General features: G+C 39.7%; 1 protein-coding gene and 1 pseudogene across 3 annotated transcripts in view; both read right to left on the reverse strand.

Moving 5' to 3' along the window:
* The window catches only part of PTPN4 (protein tyrosine phosphatase non-receptor type 4), a 288,687-nt gene extending 280,826 nt beyond the window's left edge, over nucleotides 1-7,861 (reverse strand). For 2 of the 3 annotated variants that reach the window (XM_045825868.1, XM_045825866.1), the window contains exon 1: nucleotides 7,290-7,861. The gene's annotated coding sequence lies outside the window, so the exon portion shown is untranslated. Of the gene's footprint in view, nucleotides 1-6,996; nucleotides 7,071-7,289 lie in introns of those variants that run through there. The other variant, XM_045825867.1, reaches the window with a different exon arrangement.
* A 3,293-nt stretch (nucleotides 7,862-11,154) lies between these two features.
* LOC123810422 lies at nucleotides 11,155-11,967 on the reverse strand (annotated as a pseudogene).
* Nucleotides 11,968-22,523: the final 10,556 nt, after the last annotated feature.

The following is a 22,523-nucleotide window of genomic DNA, read 5'->3' on the forward strand; positions in this document are numbered from 1 at the left end:
AATTTCATCATTCCTTTATTTAAATACCTATAATTGCTCCCCAATGTAAATGTTGATTTTCCAAGAGGCAGACTAAATATTCATGGAAGGCACTCGCAATGCAAGAGCAACAAAAAGATATTTTACACACACAAGAATGAAGTAGTAATTGCTGGGGGAAGTGGGGGTGGGCTGGGAAGAGACTTCGACTTGATTTCCTTTATGTTTATTTTAGGATTGGTATTGGTTTTATTTTTAATTATATAGTGGGAATGTCAGGGATGAGTAGATACCATAAACTTTACAGCAGTTAGAGCCTCTAAAACAGTGCTTTTCCCAAACCTTTTCTCAACCCAGCACCAAAGATAAACTTTTAGCACTCTGGGACAAGCCAATGAGACTACCAATATCGAAACAAAGTATCTTGGGAGCCTCAAAATGACCCAGTCCCATGGACTGACAGGTATTTACAATCAACACACATATACAGGCACACAGATCTACACACAAATCAGACACCAACACCCATCTCACAAAGACAGACATATATAAAACAACCTGCATTTCTCCAAACACATTATGCTTTCTTGTTTGCATAATATGATATATATCTGACTTTTTGTACATGCTGTTCTCTCTACCCAGGTCAATGCCAACTCATCCCCCAAGACACTGCTCAAACACTACTGCTCATTTCCCCCAGATCTTATTACACTTGTCGCTCTGAATTGTAACCGTTTGTTGACATGTGTTACCATGCCAGAATTTGAGCTCAAGGGCAGAAATAATGTTTATTTACCCGTATACCATTCACTACATGATTCACCAATAAAACAAATTTTTCAAAATATATTAATTAAAACAATAAAGTACAATTTTAAAAATTAGCATTTTTCCAAAACAACCCATTTTAAGAGACAGATCTGGCATAAAAATATTCCAGGTCCTAGGGTTTCTTTTCCCAGTCCTAGGATTTTAGACTGAGGAAACAAACACAAACACATTCAATGCAGATTATAACAATGGAAATATTAGAAACAACTAAAATGATTAACAAAAGGTAAATGACTAAATCAATCATCTGATCAATAAATTAATGTCTAAGCAACTGTTTAAATCATACTCATGACAATAAGAATGAAAAAATGAGGAAAACGTCCCTGGCTCAGAAGCTCAGTTGATTACAGCATCATCCCAATACACCAAGGATGCAGGCTTCCCGGTCAATGCACATACGAGAAGCAAACAATGAAGACATAAATAAGGGGAACAACAAATCACTGCTCCTACCCCTTCCTCTCTTATCTATTATTATTTTTTTAAAAAAATAATAATCAATCAGCCCTGGCTGGTGTGTCTCAGTGGATTGAGCGCCAGCCTGTGAACCGAAAGGTCGCTGGTTCAATTCTCAGTCAGGGCACATGCTTGGGTTGCTGGCCAGGTCCCCAGTTGGGGATGTGCAAGAAGCAATCAATGAATGCATCTCTCTCATATTGATATTTCTCTCCCTTCTCCTCTCTCTAAAAATAAATATGTAAAATCTAAAACAAAAAAAAATCAATAAAGGTTTTTAAAAAGAGGAAAATGGTAACAGCTACTATTTATTGATCACCTCCTTCTCTGTACAGAATAGTGCTGGATGCTTTATATTACCCTAATCCTCACAACAATTCAAAGTCAAGTATTATCCTAATTTCACAGACAAGGAAGTAGGCTCAGAGGTTATGTAATTTACCCAGGTTTTTGAGAACAGATTCCAACCCAGATCCATCTAACTCTGAAGTATCAGCTTTTCCCTACATTACACTGCCTCTACTATACAATATTTCCAATATACTGAACCCAAATTGTATCTCCACCATACAACTTAAATATGTGTGTGTGTGTATGTGTGTGTGTGTATATATATATGTATATATATATGTATATATATATGTATGTATGTATATATATATATATATGGCCAACTGCCGGGAAGGAAACAAAAATATCTACTGGAGTGGTGATTAAGGATGAATGATGTTACAGTATTTATCATTCTTTTTAAAATTAACAACTTTTTAAAGTAGAATTGATGAACAGTGGACTAAACTCATGAGGCAATATAAAAGAAACAGCCCCCATTTTTAGTTGTTTTTTTTTACATTTTCATTAAATACAGAGTAGGTAACATAAAACTTAAGAAGGGTGCAGTCAACTAACTATACCTAAACAATCACAAATTAACCCCAAGGTATTTATTACCAGGATTCAAAACCTGCTCATTATGATTGGATTATAAGCAGCATTCTTCCAGAAAAAGGTGAATTTTGAGGAATACTCAAAAAGAAGGCACATGGATTAGAGACAGTTAGGAATGTTTAAACTGAGAAAACAAGGGTAAAGGAAAAAAAAAGAATGTTTTCTTTTTAAGCAAGAATGAGAACAGGGTGAGATGAAGTTGGCAGAAAGCCTTCGAGGCCAAGCAGATAAGTTTGGGATTCATTTGATAATAACAGGGAACTGCAGCATATTCTTAAATGGGAAGGTGATGAAATATGGTCTTTAAAGATCCAAACTTTCTTTGCTTCAAGGTATTGCATTTGGTTACACTATGTTTCACCAAACAACTGGAGGGGAAAATAACTCAATAACCTTTATTTTAATCCTCCCCTGAGGACATTTTTTATTGATTTTAGAGAGTAAGGAGGAGAGAGAAACATAGATTGGTTGCCTCTTTATGTATGTGCCCCAACGTAGAACCCACAACCTAGGTATGTGCCCTGACCAGGAAATGGAACCGGCAACCTTTTGGTATATGGGACAATGTTCCAACCAAATGAGCCACCCAGCCAGAGCTAATCTATTATCCTTTATGTGTGCTTTATACATACTCTGATCAAAAAGAGAAACTGAATAAACAAACAAAAATCTTTATATAAGGAATGAGTATCCTGGGGAGGAGGGCCTTTCAGATATGCTTGTGTCTATTAACTGCCACTGTACATTTTAATGAGAATCATAGTTTAGAGCAAGAAGGCATGCTGAAGATAACCTTTTACTGACCACCTCTTCATTTTCACAATGAATTAAATTGAAGCTCAAAAACTAAATAACTTACCTAATGTTAAAAATAAGTTAGAAGATTCAATACCAAAACTCAGATTTTTTACGTAGCAAGATCTAAAATTGTGCTGTCCAATGCCGTAGCTACTAGGAACATCTGGTTATATAAATTTAAACTGGTTAAAATTAACTTTAAATTCAGTTCCTCAGGCACAACAGTCACATTTTTTAGTGTTCCAAGCCACACATGGTTAATGGCTACCATATCAAACAGTGCAGAAAAAGAGTAATGTTGTTTGATTCAATGTTGTTTCGTTAATAACATGCCTTAGGAACTTAACTCTTTTTTCATATCAGTTCACCTATAGTAAAATTGGTTTTGTTATACATCATTTTCCTTAAAATCACAGGAGCTATGACTTATAAGTAATTCCATTATTGCAGAAAATTTAACTGGACAGCATGATCTAAAGAATGAGCTTCAGAGTCAGACAGACCTAGTTTGAATTCTACTTACTAGCAGTGTGATCCTAGACAAGTTCATTTATCCTCACCCCAAGTGGGGAGGTGGTGGGTTGGAGTGGGCGGGGGAAGCAGGGGATTAATAATACCTATCTCACAAAGTGTACTTGATGATTATGTGGGATAACATGAAAAGCCCCTTTACACAGTCTGGCACATAAAAGACAATAAACATTTCCCTTCTGGATTCTTTTTTCTTCCTACTCCTCAATATAGTAACTCACCCAAATTAATATCTTCCTTCTCCTCAAGATAATCCACACTACTTAATTATCTTTGTTCCTGCCAATTTCTTCAAATATTTCCAACTCTCTTCCAGTGTTTCTATTTAGGAATAATGAAATGAAGAATAAATGTGGGGGATAATGCCTCTAATGAAGATAAATTTCCCATTTTCCATCCTATTTAAAATATGACTATACTAACCGATCACACAATGGAAAATATATTACACTCTTCCTAAATACTGTACTTCCTTCCACACCAGTAAAGATTCCACACTATTTCTGCACTATATTACTTCTCACCATCTGTACTACTAATTGAATATTAAATGAAGAAATAACACCTTCCCCCTATATTCATGGGGAACAATAAAAAGGATTACCAGAACACTGAACCAACCTTCAAGGCCTCACAGCTTAATCCAGTAAATAGACAAATTTAACAAATCTAGACTATAGCATACAAAAAATTTCACTGACATGCATATTATTACCCCAAAAAAACAACAACTTTCAACTCAGTTTGTAACTAGTGAACTTTTACCAATACTAAACTTTATTTAGGAACAATTCATATTTAGTCACATAAAGTCACATAACTTGCTGTTTCTAGTGAGGTTACCAATTTTACTTTCCTATTAACTAATGAAGAATTAAAGCAGAGCCCTGACTTGGTGGCTCAGTTGGTTGGAGCATCCTCCCATACACCACAAAGCTGTGGGTTTGATCCCTGGTCAGGGCACATACCTAAGTTCTGGGTTCAATTCCCTGTCAGGGCACATATAGGAGGCAACTGACAGATGTTTTTCTTTCTCACTCTCTCTTCATCTCTCTTCAATAAAAGCACATCCTCAGCTGAGGATAAAAAAGAAAAAAAAAACCAGGAAAACTATGGATTAGCTGTATCATCCATTTAAAAAGAAGAATGCAGAACTTTTAAACATTTGTCTTTAAACTTCCACCAAGCAAGATTTCTAAATATTTTTTAAAGTTTCTTTGTTGTTTAAAACTGACCATATTAACTTTCAGATTGGAAAACAAAAGTATTCTTAATAAATCAGTAACAGTGTCTCCTTGAAATTATCTCGTAGTCTCTTACTTTGTTCCTTAAAGATAATTTACTCAAAAATATAACCACTGATCCCCCTCACAGAATTTAGAATAAGTCATAAATACTAAATAGATAACATTGCACATTGCATTGTCCTTAACTCAAATTATGTTTAGTAGACAAAACTATTTTGAATATACATTATCATAGTTTAATAATAATCCATGGGGACTCACATATGTTAAACATTTTTTTAGGTTTTATTACTATCCCACATAAAGTATTTTATACATAAAAAAAAGTTAGGCTTCTATGCCTGAACTTTACAAATCTAATTTGTGAGAATCTATAGTTTTTTTAAGTCATTCAATAATAATGAAGTGTACCTTGGTCACAGTAGTTCAAATGAATTTTCCTGAGGCTGCATTCTGAGTACATCTGACCCAGAAAGTATTTTTAGCAAGTGTGTTCAATCAATGCTGGTTTTATGCCTAGCCTAAATTAGAAATTGGGTGTCACAAATTTAAAGTAACAAAGTTACTAGGGACATTTTAAGAGATATTCAAATTGAACATAAGGAGAAAACCACAAGTCTGAAACAATTCAACACACACAATCTAGAACCTAGGTAGGTTAGAACAGCAATTTTCAACCTTTTCCACCTTATGGCACATCTACACTAATTACTATAATTCTGCGGCACATCAAAAAATATATATTTCTTCTGGATCTGACAAGAAAAATAGGTATAATTTTAATTCACTCAAACCGACGCCTACTGTTGTATTGGCTTTCATTTTTTTATTTGACAATCTAAGGGAAAAGAGGTCAGTGTCTCTGACTAAATAGTCAGGATTGCATGTTTTAAAAATTCTTGTGGCATACTGATGTGCTGTGGCACACCGTTGAAAATCACTGGGTTAGAAAACAGGCAATAAGAAAGTCACATCCTCACCCATTACTGCTTTTGAGGAAACTGGGTTGTGATTTGCTAACTTTAAACTACTCAATTGATATTAATTAAAAACTACAAAAGTTGTGATGGCTTCTAGTGTTTCCAAAATCTCTTGCCAGATATTTAAAACAGATCAGCTAAATAAATTATCCCATGTACGAAAAAAAAAAAACACCATGTTTCTCTTCTTATAAGCCAGTCAAGATCATATTATGGAACCATATGCACATTCCACTGCAAAATGGTAACAAAGATATGTGTGCCATTAAAAAAAATGAAAGAGACATAACAGTTCTATGGTAACAGCAGCATACATTTATTCTGACCAAAAAAAAATGGTACGTGCCACAAAATTACTGAATAAAATTACTCTTATTATGAGTTAGCAAAGAAATTCTGTACAATACACAAACTTCTTATAAAAAATCTTTTTAAAAATCTATAGATTTAAAAATCTATAGGTTTATAGATTTTATAAATCTATTCATCAAATGAAACATTTAACTGAGATACCAGTCCTATTCTATTAAGCACACTTTGGGCTCTGAATAATCATTTAAGGTCATCTCCCCACTAAGAAAATGAGAAATTATTTCTTCTCAGGCGTCTTAAAATAAAAAATCAGGATAAAAAATTCCCTAGCTTTTACTGTCCCACAGTCGTCCTTTCTACTTAAATTATCTTTTACAACTAAATAGGACACAATGGCTTTCTGGGGGCTTTCCCCCATAAACATGGTTTAAAATGTATTGTCTCAACTGCGCCCAAGATCTGGTCACATAAACCTAATATTACTCCAATTTCCTGATTTGACAAGCAGATGGTATACTGCATATACATGCAGGTTCTTCTAGGACAAGGGCTTGAAAATCCTACAGATCGTCCTGGTACATACATGGTGCTGTCACTACATAATGCAACGCCAGCAAGTCTCCCATTCTAAGTTTCTCCGAAACATGTAATCATACATCTGTGCAATTGTAAACTGTTCCATTTTAAGGAAACCCTGGGAAATGCATCGATATATCTATTTACCTACATCTCAACTTCTTTTTGCCCTAACTACAGCTTCTTAAATACAAGTAATACCAGTAGAATCATAAGAGGCTTAAACTTCAATGGTAGGAACAGTCTGCCTATGCAGTATGCTGATAGCGCTCCTATGAGCCAATTAGGAAAGCTATCACCAATGGAAAACTCAAAGGATTCTAAAACCTCACCTAGAGTTTAGGTACCGTGGAACATTCCATCTTCGCACCTATTCCATTCCTTCTTCGCCTCACCCAGAACAGAGATTCCAACTCCTACCCCCAAGAACTCCGAGGGCAGAGGTCCCGGAAACAGGGGCTGGGGTGGGAACCAGGGACGAGAAGGCGGGGAAGGATCATTTTTTTCCCTTCCTTTTAAGTCAACGGTGTACCTACGGTTTGCCCTACCTGGTTCGCCTCCCACGAGGCACACACGTCCCAGATAACAGCCTCGCGTACAGCGTGCGGGGCCAACAGCCGCTTACCTCCGTATCACAGCCGCGTTCTCTCGGCTGGAGAAGAAAAGCCTGGAGGCCCGGCGCGCCGGGGAGAAGCGCGTCCGCCGCGCCACTCCCGGAGGGGGGTGGGGGGGGTCCTTCAGCGTCCTCCTAGTAGCCGCCACCGCAGCGGCGGTGCCACCGCCGGGAGCTGCCAGCACCTCCTCATACTGCGGGGCTGCCGCAGACCGGCGCCGCTGGGAAACGAGGAGGACGGCGGCCGGCGCACACTCCTACCTCCCTGCGTGGATGAGATAATCCACACCCCCAAAAGTGCTGTGGGGGAGGAGGACCCCGAGAGGGCGGTCCGGCCCCCAACCTCCGACCCCTTGGCAAAGCCAAGTCTCTCCCCTCCCTGGCTCAGTCCCCGAATTCAACCCCTGAGGACCCAGGGGTCCTGAGAGAACAATGTTGCGGGGGGCGGGGGGAGCGTAAGGAGCAGAAAAGCGCGCAGCACGACGTGAGCAGGCGGTATTCTCGGGCAGCGTTTGCGGGTGAGAGTGCAAGAGGCGCTCGGTCCCCCGCCTCTTTCCCCTTCTCCGGTCTCCTCTGTCTCCTCCTCCTCCTCCACCCCTCCCTCAAGCGCACCCGGTCTCCCAGGCCACAGCATAGCAACCGAACAGGGCGGCTGCGCAGAGGCCGCCAGTCAGCTACTGTAGCTGCGGCGGCGGCAGGAGGTGGCAGGAGGGATCTCGCGAGAGGTGAGACCAAAACCCTTCCCTGCTAGCGCAGGGCTGGAGAGGTTGCACCAGCCTTTAAGCCGGGGGACACGCAGGTGCTAGGAAGGCCGACCTGGGTAGTCAGTCCAGGAGGGTTGGCTAAGAGGAGGAGGCGGAGAGCTATGGCTCTGCCCCAGCCCCCCCCCCCCCCGCCCCGCAGCCACCCTAGTAGCGGTTGGTTACTAGCACGTTTTCCTTGCAAGACCTACTGACCTAAGGAGCCGGTCAGAATGGTAAGAAACCTAAGTTTTAAAGGGGAAAACCAAACCTTTGGGCCCAGGTCCTCCCAACTTAAGCGCTAATAGCGGATATAGGTTTTAGGACACAGTTTTGAATCATTTCCTTTCCTAAATATAGCCTCTAAAATGAATAAACGTTCATTTATAAAATATGTTTGTGTGCCGTCTATGTGCCAGGAACCGTGTACTTTAAAAAAGTGAATTAATTCATTGTAATAACGCATGTGAGTTTGGCGTGATCACGCCAGGGTTTTTCCCATGTGCCTCCTCATATTTTATTGATGATACACACATTGTTGATAAGACAGATGCAGATGCCTACCAGCTGGGCGATCTCAAATGAAAATGATGGGAGGAGGGATTTGGGAACAATTCCACTTCTGTTTTTTTGTTTGTTTGTTCGTCAGTGCACTTGCCTGTCGCTTGGCGCCTTTGTGCTTTTCTTACTCATCTTCAGCACCTCACCGCAGCTAGCCATCATAGAAGCATTCTTTCAACACTTTCCCTCCAGCTGGACAAAATGCCTATTTACTAATCAGGGATAATGCTACCAAGATAAATCTTGGAAACTGGTACAAATCTGTGAAAGACAGTATTTTTATTGACCCTCTTCTCCCTCGCACCTCCCTTCAGGGTTTTGTTTTGCTTTGTTTTGTTTTGTTTTCATTTTAAAAAGACAACTTGTCCGTCCATACTTTTAGAGCTTCACCTGCTCTTACTTTCCCTCCCACAGCTTAGTTCCAGCCAGTGCTCCCTCATTCATCCTTCTTCTCTCTAGTTCTTCATTTTCTATTGTTACCACACAGGAATTGGGGTCCTGCTGCCCTCTGCCATCCTCTGGGCAAAATTTCAGAGGCAAACGTTTGGCCATAAAGGAAAGGAATCTTTATTCAAAAGCTTCACAATTTTGGAGTAACAGCTTTCCACATGCATTAATCAGTTAAACTAAACTCTTTAACTCTTTAGTTACAGCTTTAATCATTCAAACCTATCAATTAAGGCTAAATAAACTCTTTAACACCTGAGTTCTATCATTTCCCCCGGTTTTTTAAATTATTTCTATAGGGTTAGTTTACAAACTAAACCAACATAAAATACAAAAGCTATACAATTTTGGAAGAATGGCAGACTTCTGCTTCAGAGATCATCCCCCCTAGAACACCCAAAGAAGAATAACCGTGCCACCCACTGCCAGGCCAGCCTGACCCTAGGCTGTGCCCTGGGTTTCTCCCCATCCAAAATACTGTCTGTTGGGAAACACAGGCAGCTGCAGCATATCATCCAGGCATCTTCAAGGAAAAGAGCCAGAGAGAGCCCAGGAAAGCCAGTGCCTCTCTGAGAGCCCTTCTTTTATTCCAAATCATCTAGCCTATAATTCCAAGAGCTCCGGAGGCATTCAGCTTCTCAGCCAATCCTTGGTAGACTGTTTACCATCACCTCAGACAAACACCTTCTACAGCCCCTCACTACACCTTCCTAGTGATATGATCAAACCTCTCTGTATTATAGTCTTTGTTCATGCTATTCCCTCCACTAAAATGCTCTTCCCTACATTTCCACCTATCATCATCATCTTCTAACAATGGATTACAAGCGACTTCCACCAGAAGTAAGAAGTAATCTCTTTCTCTTCTCACATTGATAGTTCTAGATTTATACCTCCCTTTTTCTTATCTCAGTGTACATTTTTTAATGATACCCCTGTGTGAATCTTATCACCATTACTACAAAGTAAAATACTTGAGGGCAATGATCTTGTCTTAGTTATATTTGTATTCCCTATAATGCCTGATGACACTTCCTGGTGTCAAAAATGTTTGTTGAAAGAATCAAATGCTTAAATCTAAATTGGTAGGATTTTAGAAAGTTACTTGGGACAGAGCAAGTTCTTTCTGAGCTTCAATCTGGTAGGCTGTTGCGTCTTTGGGTGATACTGGTACAGTCTAACTGGCCTTGTTGATGACCTTGTAGGTACCTTGTAGGCCCTTGTTGCTAGTCCACCAACTAATCTTCCTATCTCCAGACCTTCTGTCTCTAGTCCATTTCTCCCACCCCCATTTCACAAATATGAATCTGAGTTATAATATAAATATAGCAGTAGTCTCAACATTGGAGGGGCTGAAGGGGAACACCCTTTGTTTTGAGAAACACCACAGGATGAGCCCTTAGATAAATAAATGTAAGTCTCGTATCCATTTGCTATTCTTTAGGAAAACTGAAGTCACTTTTTAGAACTTGAGATATAATCTATGTATCATAAAATTCACCCATTTCAAGTATACAAGTCAATACTTTACATAGTATATTTACAAAGTTGTGCAGCCATGGCCACTATCTAATTCCAGAACATTTTCATCAAGAAAATGAAATCCATACCCATTAGTGGTCACTCTCCAGCCCCTGACAACCACTAATTGACTTTCTGTCTCTATGGATTTGCCTACACTGGACATTTTATATAAATGGAATAATGTGTATTGCAAGTTATCTATATAAACTTTGCTCTTATTTAAATTATAATTTTTAAAGAAATTAATATATGCTTATTCTGAATCATTTTGATGACTACCTTATAATCAAACACAGCCACCTGATTTTGTATTTGGCACAAAAACCTATAACTAATTTTCCTGGGCTAACGAGAAAAGAATAAAATACTTTTTGTGGAGGTGACAGTGTTCTGGCTAAGTGATGGTCAAATGTCCATGTGGCACATTGTACAAGTTTCACAGCAATTCAAATAGAGAAGGATATTGGGGTAATTGAGTTGATTATAAACATGCCTTTAAAAGCCTGTACAATAGCAGTATGGTCCATATTCCCATGTCAAAGGACAATTTAATTTCAGCAAAACAACATCATCAACCACATTACATAATAGTGTTCATTGAAATATTTTTTGATGATTATCCTTATTTATTTGTTACTCTTAGAAGACCTCATTTTTGGCTGGACTCAGACTTAGAGGTAGAAGCTCTCAGAGAGGACAGCCTACATTTCTTGGCAATTTGTTCCTGGGGTTTGTTTTTGGCTTCCTTCATCCTCTTAGCCAAAAGCATATGCATACTCTGCAGCCTCTTCCTTATTTTTTTTAGTACCTTGCTTCTTCAGAGCAATATGCCAATGTTTGTGTTGCAGGACACGTCGAGTAACAAGACACTGAATCTTAGGTGCTTTGGTTCTAGGTTTCTTACTTTCCTTGTTTAGGGGCTTTCTCACAACATATTGGTGGACATCATCTGTTTTAGAGAGGTTGAAAAGTTTATAGATTCTGGACCCCAGAATCTATAGCTCTTTTGGGCCCCAAGCGACCAGGCACAGTAGTATCAGTGAGACCAGGAATATTTTTCTCCCCCCTTTTTTTTTTACAATGACCAAGTTGAGAACACTGAGATTGGCATCCACAATACAACCTCAAACCAATTTGCACTTTTGCTCTCCAGTCTTCCTTGGTCTGTAACAGGAATGCCCCTTGCTCCACAGCAGGCAGACACGGCCATGGGTCAAGACACCATGCTTCATGGGGAAACCTTGTTTGTTGTTCCCACTACTGATTCCAACCACATAACCCTTCCATTTTTTACCCAGAGAGTCAGCAACAACTTCTGTGGCCATATGCTTCTCATAAAAAGTATGGATTTTGCATTCATCATCCACTACAATGAGTTTCTGACAGCCAGTGGCTGGGAAAGAGAAGTTTAGCTTCATCTTGAAGCAGCCAGCCACCTTCAAAGCGCCACAGAAAAGAGGCAAATTTTTAATTTTATTAATTTAATTTACAAAATTGTTTCAGTTTTATGGATGTAGAATTGCTGTGAGAATAAGGTATACCTAATTTTATGTTTACACTTAATTAAGAAATATAATTTAGAGGACTTCCAGCCAAGATGGAGGCATAGGTAGACACATTGTGCCTCCTCGCACAACCAAGATAGAGACAACAACAATTTAGAAACAGAATAACAACCAGAACTGATAGAGAATTGACCTGAAAGGAAGTCAGACAACCAAGAAGTTAAAATAGACATGTTCATCCAGACCAGTAGGAGGGGCAGAATCGGGAAGCCAGGCAGACATGGGTCATGGTGCAGAGAGCAGAGAGCATTGGGACTGGGCGCATAAGGCATCCAGGGCACAAAAGACCACAGACCTGAGCTTGCAAGCGGCAGCTGGCAGACCCAGCAAGGTGGTGATTGTGAAGCAAGACACTGCGTGCAACCCAGGATCCCAGCACTAGGAAATAGAGCCTTGGGGCGCTGATTGAAAACACCTGTGGGGATTGAGGTGCAGGGAGAGACTCTCAGCCTCACAGGAGAGGTCCTTGGAAAGTCCCATGATGTACACAAGCCCACCCACGTGGGAAATGGCACCAGAGGGGCTCGGTTTGCTCGGGGGAAGCAGCAGAAGGGACTCAGGTCCGATGGAGAGCAGAGCAAGCACCATTGTTCCCTCTCGGACCCTGCCCCCATATACAACATCACAACCCAGCAACTGGGGTGCCCCTTCCCAGTGAACACCTAAGGCTCCACCCCCTCATACCTACCAGGCACAACCAGACCAAAGGGGGTGGGGGGGAGATGGCTCAAACAGAAGAAGAAATGAAAGCCCCAGAACCAATCTTTTTAAGCAACCGAGAGATAGCCAACCTATCAGATGCCCAGTTCAAAACACTGGTGATCAGGATGCCCACAGAATTGGTTGATTTTGGTCACAAATTAGATGAAAAAATGAAGACTCGAATAAGTGAAATGAAGAAAAATGCACAGGGAACCAATAGTGATGTAATGAACGCTGGGTCTCACATCAATGGAGTGGACCAGAAGGAAGAAAAAAACATACAACCAGAAAAGAATGAAGAAATAAAAATTCAAAAAAATGAGGAGAGGCTTAGGAATCTCCAGGACATCTTTGAAAGATCCAACATCCCAATTGTAGGGATACCAGAAGGAGAAGAGGAAGAGCAACAAGTGGGAAACCTATTTGAACAAATAATAAAGGAGAATTTTCCCATTCTGGCAAAGGAAGTAGACTTCCAGGAAGTCCAGGAAGCCCAGAGAGTCCCAAACAAGTTGGACCCAAAGAGGCACACACCAAGGCACATCATCATTACATTAGCCAAGGTAAAAATGAAGGAGAGAATCGTAGAAGCAGTAAGAGACAAGGAGACAGTAACCTACTAAGGAGTTCCTATCAGACTGTCAGCTGATTTCTCAAAAGAGACCTTACAGGCAAGAAGGGGCTGGAAAGAAGTATTCCAAGTCACGAAAGGCAAGGACCTACATCCAAGATGGCTCTATCCAGCAAAGCTTTCATTTAGAATGGAAGGGCAGATAAAGTGCTTCTCAGATAAGGTCCAGTTAAAGGAGTTTATCATCACCAAGCCCTTATTTTATGAAATGTTAAAGGGACTTATATAAGAAAAAGAAGATAAAAAACATGTATAGTAAAGTAACAGCAAACTCACAATTATTAACAACCACACTTTAAACAAAAACAATAAGAAACTAAGCAAACAACTAGAACAGGAACAGGACCACAGAAATGGAGATCACATGGAGGGTTATCAACAGGGGAGTGGGAGGAGGAGAGAGGGGGAAAAGGTATGGAGAATAAGTAGCATAGATGGTAGGTAGAAAATAGAGAGCAGAAAGGCAAGAATAATATGGGAAATGTAGAAGCTAAAGAACTTATGACACATGGACATGAACTAAAGGAGGGGAATGTGGGTGGGAGAGGGTGTGCAGGGTGGAGGGGAATGAAGAGGGGGAAATGGGACAACTGTAATATAATCAATAAAATATATTTAAAACATAATTTAAATAATATTCCAGAGTTAGCAAGATCATTTTTATTTAAAAGTGGCCTTGCTCCAGGTTGGTATGGCTCAGTTGGTTGGACATCATTTGCAAACCGAAAGGTTGCTGGTTTGATTCCTGGTCAGTGTACATGCCCAGATTACAGGTTTGGTCCCCAGTGGGGTGTATACAAAAGGGAGCCAATCAACATTTCTCTCTCACAATGATGTTCCTCTCCCTTTCTTTCTTCCTCCCTCCTCCTCTCTCTAAAATAAAAAATAAAAATAAAAATTTTTTAAAGAATGACCTCAAACACAACTAGATATTAGCAGATACTGCTATTGGCTGTGACTCCCCTCCTTCCCCCACCCGCTTGTCTGCAGCTTGCCCTTGGCTGTGCTTTGGGAGAATAAAAGCAAGTCTGTGTCCATGCTTGGAGGGTATTGGCAGGGAAGGACTTGTCTGCACTGTGTGGTTGACATTAAGACCTCTCTTAACCCTGGGTAGCTACAGCCAAGAGGGAATAGACAAATGTTTTAGCCAATGTAGCCCGGCCAGGCTCTCTGGGCCTCAGCGATGACCTCTGGCAGCCACAAGGCAGCAGAGAAAAAGCTTTGACCAGGCACTGTGGCTGACTGACAAGCCCCATCCCGCATACCCCCACCCCTAAAAAGCAACTTGGGAAGACCCTTTGGAAGAAAGGAGTAACCCTTTAGTTACTGATGATATCGAGGGAGGAGACTTCCAAGGGAAAGCTAGACTTACCTTGCTAGATAGAGTTCAGAGTGGCATGAATTTTAACATTAAAAAAAAACATGACTTAAGGTGACTTGATTTTTTTGCCTGAACTGCTGAGGTGAGACTTACAAGGTATTTAGCCTTTCAAACACCTTGTCTCTGACATATGACCTTAATTAGATATCTGTCTGCCTCAGCTACACAATTAAGGGAAAAATTCATCTTTTTACCTCTCTGGAATCTTTAGGCATAACTTAAAGCAAAGCAAAACACAACAAACAAATGTAAACAGTTTATACCTTTAAATAGGTGTCACACTTTTTTCCAACAATTTCACAATTCTGTGGCTTGTGCTTCCTTTAATGATAGAGATGATTTACATATTTTAATATAAACATATATAAAGTATATATAAATTTATATAAATATAAAATTTAATTATAAATATTATATATATATAAATTTTTAATAGGTAGCATATACCTCTGATGCAGTTGGCCCAGATTTGGTCACTCTGTCAAATGGCCCTCGCCCTCTCCTCTCCTTCTTCATTGGCCAGCAATTTTTCTTTTTCTTTTCCTTTCTTCTCTTTCCTTCCTTCCATCTTTCCTTCTTTCCTTCCTTCCTTATTTCCTACCTTCCTTCCTTATTTCCTTCTTTATTTCCTTCCTTATTTCCTACCTTTCTTCCTTATTTCCTTCCTTCCTTCCTTCCTTCCTTCCTCTGTAGCAGAAGACCCAAGTTAACAATTGCTGGAATCAAGAACTACACAGAAAAATGTAAAAATTTAAAAATCAAACACTTCTTACTCCCAGTTCTACTCCCCAAAGGTAAGCACTATTAGCAACTTCTTGTATATACTTCCAGAATTTTCTCTGCTTATGCAAACTAAATGTATGTGTTTTCCATACATACAAGGAATTATATACTACATATACTATATTTCACTTACAAATCTCCTTTACAGAATAGATATGTGTCATATTTCTAAAGGCTATACAATAATATATTTAATTTTCTATAAAAATGAGCATTTAGGCAGTTTCCAGTTGTTTGCTATTACATGCAATGCTGTAAAGAACATTTTCATCATAAAGCTTTGTACACATAACTAAGAATTTCTTTAAGATAAATTCTTGGCCTTGGCCAGGTAGCTCAGTTGGTTAGAGTGTCATCCCAATACGCCAATGTTGTGGGTTCAATCCCCAGTCAGAGCACATATAAGAATGCATAAATAAGTGGAACAAGTTGATGTTTCTCTCTCTCTCTCTCTCTGTCTTTTCCCCTCTACCCCTCTCTCTCCCTCTCTCACCACCTCTTCCTTTTCTTTCCTTTCTCTCTCTAAAATCAACAAATAAAAATCATTTTAACCAGAAGATAAATTCCTGGAAAGGCAATTACTGGGTTGAAGTGTATGGGTATGTTTAATTTTGATAAATATTGCTAAATCAACTATCAATTGCATATACCAACAATGTGTAAGTTACTATTATCCACCTCTTCCTAATAGTTTTTGGGTTTTATATTTTCCTCAACCAAAAAACTCCCCATATTTTATGTTCTTTTTAATATTTAATCTATAGCCCATCTGAAAAATAATTCTGGATATAAGGAGACATGGGTCCAGCTTTATTATTTGTATTAATGACTATATAATTGACCATTATTAAATAATTCATCACACACACACAATTGTTTGCTAAATTGCTTTTATCAGATACTGAATTCTAAATTTTGATTTAGGAATTTTTTAGTTTATTCCATTGAGCAATCTACTCCATCCCTGTATTTGTTTGTCCACTGCTGCTGTAACAAATTACCACAACTGTAGTGACTTAAAACAACACAAGTTTCTTATATTACAGTTGTGGACATAAGACATCCAAAATAGGTCTACAGGCTGTATTTCTTCTGGAGGCTCTAGGTGAGAATCTCTTTCCTTCACTTTTCCAGGTTCTAGAGACTACCTGCATTACTTGGTTCATGGCCCCTCCTCCATTTTTTTCCTCCCTCCCTTCCTTCCTTCCTTCCTTCCTTCCTTTTAAGATTTTTATTTATTTATTTATTTATTTATTTATTTATTTATTTATTTATTTATTTATTTTGAGAGAGGGGAAGGGAGGGAGAAAGAAATAGAGAGAAATGTCAGTGTGTAGTTTCCTCTCACACGCTCTACTGGGGACCCGGGCCACAACCCTGGCATGTGCCCTGACTGGGTATCAAACTGGTGACCCTTTGGTTCTCAAGGCCAGCACTCAATTCACTGTGCCACACCAGCCGGGGCCCCTCCTCTATTTTCAAACTCATTAGCCCAGTGAGTTCAAATCTCTACAGATATTTGTGATTACATTGGACCCACCCACAGAATCCACTATAATCTTCCCATTTCAAGGTCCTTAAATTACATCTTCAGTCTGTTTTGCCAGGCAAGCTAACATATTCACATAATCACCCTGTGGAAGACAGTATATACATTTTTGAAGGCCATTATACCAAGCTTTTTACCTACTAGAATTTCTAATAAGTTTTACTATCTGAAAAAGTTAATTTCTTCTCATAACTTCTTTTACCAGAATGAGAATGTTTTTAATTATATAAACTTCAAATGTGAGCCCATGAATGTGATTGAAATGTTAAATTACATCAACAATATATATGGTGTGCCAAGTATAGGATCGATGTATTATCTGAAAAATTATATGCAGATATATGTGACTATAATTTGTGTATATAAGTACATTCTTAGGACAGTGATTATCCAAGCCATTTAACCTGTATCTAAGTCTTAATTGTAAGTATTAGTACAAATTGGATATTATAATTTTCATCCATTGATAAAAAACATGTACTGCTCACTTATTATTTGCTAGAAACCAGGAATATAGGTAATAACTGGCCCTTGGCCTCAAGACAAGTATTTTTCATTCTTAGGCTGTGATTTATTAGTGGATTATGAGAATCATAATTAGCATTTTATAAAAAAAGAAATGCACTAGCCCTGGCTGGTGTGGCTCAAGGGATTGAGCACTGGCCTATGAACCGAAAGTTTGCCAGTTCATTCCCCAGGCACATGCTTGGTTTGCAGGCCAGGTCACCCACTGGGGGCATGTGAGAGGCAACCAATCGATGTTTCTCTCCCTCTCATTCTCCCTCTCTTCCCATCTCTCTGAAAATAAATAAATAAAATCTTTAAAAAAGAAAATAAAGAACTAGACTGGAAAGTACCAGTGTCACACAGTGTAGATAAAGATTGTATTGGGAAACTTCAACTTTAAATATATGTTTGTGTGTATGTGGGTTATGATATAAAATGTCTCTTGCATTGGGTGTGATAGCCAAAAAATCTTTGAGAGCCTCTGGTTTGAGGGAAAATTAATATGTGAGTTAATTAATATAAATGTATTAATATGTAAGTGAGCTAATGACTAATTAATACAGGTTAGTGTGAGAAGTGCTTTCTTTTTTATTTTTAATATATTTTCTTCATTATGCTTTACAGTTGTCCCATTCCCCCCCTTTATTCCCCTCCGCCCTGCATACTCCCCTCCCACCCACATTCCCCACCTTTAGTTCATGGCCATGGGTCATACATATGAGTTTGTTGGCTTCTACATTTCCCATATTATTCTTAACCTCCCCGTCTATTTTCTACCTATTCTCTATGCTACTTATTCTCAGTACCTTTTCCCCCCTCTCTCCTCCCACTCCCCTGTTGATAGCCCTCAACGTGATCTCCATTTCTGTGATTCTCTTCCTGTTCTAGTTGTTTGCTTAGTTTGTTTTTGTTTTTGTTTTAGGTGTGGTTGTTAACAACTGGGAGTTTGTTGTTGTTTTAGTGTTCATATTTTTTATCTTCTTTTTCTTAGATAAGTCCCTTTAACATTTCATGTAATAATGGCTTGGTGATGATGAACTCCTTTAACTGGACCTTGTCTGGGAAGCACTTTATCTGCCTCTCCATTCTAAATGAAAGCTTTGCTGGATAGAGTAATCTTGGATGTAAGTTCTTGTCTTTCATGACTTGGAATACTTCTTTCCAGCCCTTTCTTGCCTGCAAGGTTTCTTTTGAGAATCAGCTGACAGTCTCATGGGAATTCCTTTGTTTGTAACTGTCTCCTTTCCTCTTGCTACTTTGAAGATTCTCTCCTTATCTTTAATCTTGGCTAATGTAATTATGATGTGCCTTGTTGTGTTCTTCCTTGGGTCCAGCTTCTTTGGGACTCTCTGAGCTTCCTGGAAGTCTATTTCCTTTGCCAGATAGGGGAAGTTCTCCTTCATTATGTTTTCAAATAAGGTTTCAATTTCTTGCTCTTCCTTTTCTCCTTCTGGTACCCCTATAATTCGGTTGTTGGAACTTTTAAAGATGTCCTGGAGGTTCCTAAGCCTCTCCTCATTTTTTTCAATTCTTGTTTCTTCATTTTGTTCTGGTTGAACATTTACTTCTTCCTTCTGATCCACACCATTGATTTGAGTCCCAGTTTCCTTCCCTTCACTGTTGGTTCCCTGTACATTTTCCTTTATTTCACTTAGCATAGCCTTCATTTTTTCATTTAATTTGCGACCATATTCAACCAATTCTGTAAGCATCCTGATTACCAGTGTTTTGAACTGTGCATCTGATAAGATGGCTATCTCTTCATTGCTTAGTTGTATTTGTTGTGGAGCTTTGATATGTTCTTTCATTTGGGCCATTTTTTTTGGTCTGGGTGAGCCTGTTTTGTGGAAAGGGGCGGAGCCGTAGGTGTTCACCAGGGCAGGGCCACCCATGTTGCTGTGCTGTAACACTGTATGTTGGGGAGAGGTCTGAGAGGGAACAATGCCACTTGTTCTGTTCTCTGCTGCTTTTTAGACACTTCCCCCACTACCCAGAATCAAACTGGGCCCCTCTAGTGCTGATTCCCAGGTCAGTGGTTTTGTGTACATTCTAGGACTCTATGGGTCTTTCCAATGAACTCTCCTGTGAGGCTGGGAGTTTCTCCCATTGCCGCCCCAACCCATATGCCACCCCATAAGGTGTTTTCAATCAGGGGCTTTGAGGCTTTATTTCCCTACGCTGAAACTCTGGGTAGCTCAGTCTGTCTCCCTTTCTAGTTGTTCCTCCCAGTTTATCTGCACGCAAATGTGGGCCCACACAGTCTGCAAGTCACCACCTTGCCTGATCAGCTAGCTGCAGCCTTGCTGTGTGTCATCTCCACCGGGCTGCTCATCTCCACCCTCCTACTGGCCTGGATGAATGTTTCTTCTTTGACTCCTTGGTTGTTGGACTTCTGTACAGTTCGATTTTCTGTCAGTTCTGGTTGTTTTTTGTTGTTAAATTTGTTGTTGTCCTTTTGGTTGTGCAAGGTTGTGCAAGTCTACTTATGTCCCATCTTGGCCAGAAGTTGAGAAGTGCTTTGACAGATTAAATTATAAACTCCATGCAGGCATGTTGCTTCACTCACATTATTTTATCACAATCTAACCCAAAGTCTGATACATAATCAGCCTTCAGTTACTCATGCATAAATCAATTAATGAAGTGGGCCTAGGGTGCTAGGGAAAGCACTAGAAGGAGATTAGATGACTAAAACATTATGTGCCTTCGGTTTTGGATGGCTTCATTGGAAGTCATGGACTTGGGGGGCAAGGTTTGGAGAGGAAAAGGATCTGATACAGAAATGGAGGCTGGGCAAAGCTAGGACAGAGATCCCTGAGGAACCTTGAGTGACATCTAGTGGCTTCTTTGCCCAAATAGGAAGCACAGACTAAGGACCTCCCATTAGGTGGAGTGTTATTGGATGTGTTTGGTAAAAAAAAAAAAAGGGGGGGTTCCATCCCATCATAGTGTATAAATGTTCCTTTATTTGAAGATGCATGATGTGGGTTTATTGGTTGGTGCTCTTTTTTATATGTTGGCTTTGTCCATAGGAGCATTAACATCTCATTAGAATGTCTTCATTGACCTCTGTGCCTTTGTAGCCTGTACTTAGCACTTGGCACAGCATTGTCATGTGCTTCAGGTGTGTAATAACACCTGCAGTTGGCTGGCTGACATGTTTTAGTCATTCATCCAATCTGTGGTCATTGATTGATACCTCCCATATTAAGGATTCTTCCTCCTTGGCCACACATAGAAACACCAACAGAATTTTTAATAAATGCCAAAGACTTTGCCCACTTTGCCTTACCCTGATCCTAACTCCATTCTCATTTAATTGGTCAGAGTGGAGCCCAGGCTTCTCTCTACTGACATGGGTATAGATAAAGATATGTTTTATCTCCCAAGGTGTTTCTTCTTGCAGCAGGATTGAGACCCACAGCTCCTATTTGGAGAGACACCAAATGTAATACAGCATCAGTGAGAAACAGGTCTCCCTGTCCTCTAGATCAAGGCTTCTTAAACTGCCTAGAGTGAAGGGCCAGTCATGCACCAATATTTTTTGTTAAATGCAAATAAAAATAAATGACTAGAAAGCTAAATAAGATACATATAATACAGTGCAAGCCTCATTTTAGTTAAACAAATTAATTACTCTTTTAAATTCCTCTAAAAAAGTGTTAACTGCTTAATCTGAATTTCTGTATTTATTTTATTGTGGGTTGATGAGAAACCATCTTCAGGGAGGCATTCAGTCATACTGCTTTAGGTTATATTCTAGTTGGAGGTGGGGGCAAGAAGACAGAGAAGGTAACGGCAGTAACTGCACACAGATTTTTCTTGTTACCTCTGAGGAGGGGATCCGCTGACCTTCCAACAGAACCTTGCAGGCAGCAGAGCTCCACAAGGTAGCCAAATTTTGATCTTATCAGAACACCTATGTTATCAAGCACTTGGCACTGTGCATTTGCTAAATTTTTTAGAAACTGGTTATAAAGCAAAGGTCACTCTCTTTTTAAAGCAAATATGCCTTCCCAGAGATCAGACACTGATGTTTGCATTCAAGATGCCCTCATTCCAGTATGAAGGTTTACGGGCATGAGAAGATTATTTAGGAAATAGAGAATGAAGATCTCTTCGTGTCCCACAATAGAGCCCATCTCTAGTGATGGCAATACTCATGCCCACTTGATGCATATCTCTCTCTATTAAGTACATGACAGTGCTTGATAAACACTGACAGACTTTGACAGTCTATTACACTTCTGGATGTACCCTCTAATACCTCAAGCAAACAAGCTCAATATACCAGGCTAAGTTAACCACTTTCTCTGGTTTTTAAACCACTTCTGGCCCTAGCTGGTGTGGCTCAGTGGATTGAGTGCCAGCCTGCAAACTGAAGGGTTACTAGTTCGATTCCCAATCAGGGCACATGCCTGGGTTGTGGGCCAGGTCCCCAGTGGCGGGGCGCAAGAGGCAATCACACATTGATGTTTCTCTCCCTCTCTTTGTCCCGCCCTTCCCCTCTCTATGAACAAACAAACAAACAAACAAACAAACAAAATAAACCACTTCTGAGGATAATCCAGGTTATCTTGACTGGACTTGAATGATCCTCAGGTTTTCATCAGCAATATATTTGTCAGCTGTCCCCAGTACAGGTGTCATCCACAGATGACTCATCCATCCAAAGCTGATTACTCCTCCTCACCTTTTTATATGCAGTCTTTTCCTTCAGCCTATAATGATTCTCTGCTTCCCTTTCTTTGCCAAACTTTTACTCATCTTTTGGATTTCAGCTCTCAGGTGGCTCCTCTGAGAAGCCTTCCTTGATCTTCCTCTCACAGAAGGCTCAACTCTGTTCCCCCAGCAAA

This window comes from Phyllostomus hastatus, unplaced genomic scaffold (genome assembly GCF_019186645.2).
Source record: "Phyllostomus hastatus isolate PE091 unplaced genomic scaffold, TTU_PhHast_1.1 phas_scaffold_60, whole genome shotgun sequence".
NCBI classification, from domain to species: domain Eukaryota; kingdom Metazoa; phylum Chordata; class Mammalia; order Chiroptera; family Phyllostomidae; genus Phyllostomus; species Phyllostomus hastatus.